Here is a 942-nt window from a genome sequence, read left to right as displayed (position 1 = left end):
TGAGGTACTTATTGATAGGAATGTAGTTATTACCATTCTTTATTCCTGTTTTTGATACATGTTTTTTCTTCTTAAAGAAGTTCCTCCAACATTTCCTGTAATACTAGCTTGGTGTTGATAAATTCTTTTAGCTTATTTTTGTCTGGGAAGCTCTTTGTCCTTCACCTCCAAATGATAGCTTTGCTGGATAAAGTATTCTTGGTCGTAGATCCTGGGTTTTCATCATGTTGAATATTTTTTTTACCAAGCCCTTCTGTCCTGCGTAGTTTCTTTTGAGAAATCAGCTACCAGTCTTATGGGTGTTCTCTTGTAGGTAACTATCTGCTTTTCTCTTGCTGCTTTTGATATTCTTTCTCTGTATTTAAACTTTGGCATTTTAATCATGATGTGTCTTTGTCCAGGTCTCTTTGGATTCCTGGTTTTTGGGATTCTCTGAGCTTCCTGGAGTTTTATGTCCATTTCCATCACCAGGTTAGGGAAGTTTTCCATCATTCTGCCTTTTTTTTCTTTTTTTTTAATGCCTTTAGCACCTGGTCTTCCTAGGTGGTCTCCCATCCAAGTACTAACCAGGCCCAACCCTACTTAGCTTTGGAGATCAGACGAGATTGGGCACGTTCAGGGTGGCATTGCTATAGACACCATCATTATTTCTTTAAACAGCTGTTCAACATCTTGATTTTCTTCAGTTACACCTATCAGATATTTGGATGCTTAATAGTGTCCCATATGCTCCTTAACTTATTTTTATAGTCTTGGTATCTCATCTCTTGCCATTCTGATTGCATGTCCTTAGCTTTCCCATTCTCCACATAGGGCATTTGATCCTCTTCTTTATTCGCTTTGTTTATTCCTTTATTCCATTTAATATACTTCTCATCTCAGATAATGTGTTCTTCATTTCAGACTGGTTCCTTTTTATAATTTCCATTTCCATTTTTATGT

The 942-nt window shown here is 36.7% G+C and overlaps 1 pseudogene; it reads right to left on the bottom strand.

The window, feature by feature from the left end:
* Positions 1-518: 518 nt before the first annotated feature.
* LOC111735364 lies at positions 519-637 on the bottom strand (annotated as a pseudogene).
* Between the last annotated feature and the right edge of the window lie 305 nt (positions 638-942).

This window comes from Pteropus vampyrus, unplaced genomic scaffold (genome assembly GCF_000151845.1).
Source record: "Pteropus vampyrus isolate Shadow unplaced genomic scaffold, Pvam_2.0 Scaffold24471, whole genome shotgun sequence".
Taxonomy (NCBI): domain Eukaryota; kingdom Metazoa; phylum Chordata; class Mammalia; order Chiroptera; family Pteropodidae; genus Pteropus; species Pteropus vampyrus.
This window is presented reverse-complemented; position numbering and strand designations above follow the sequence as displayed.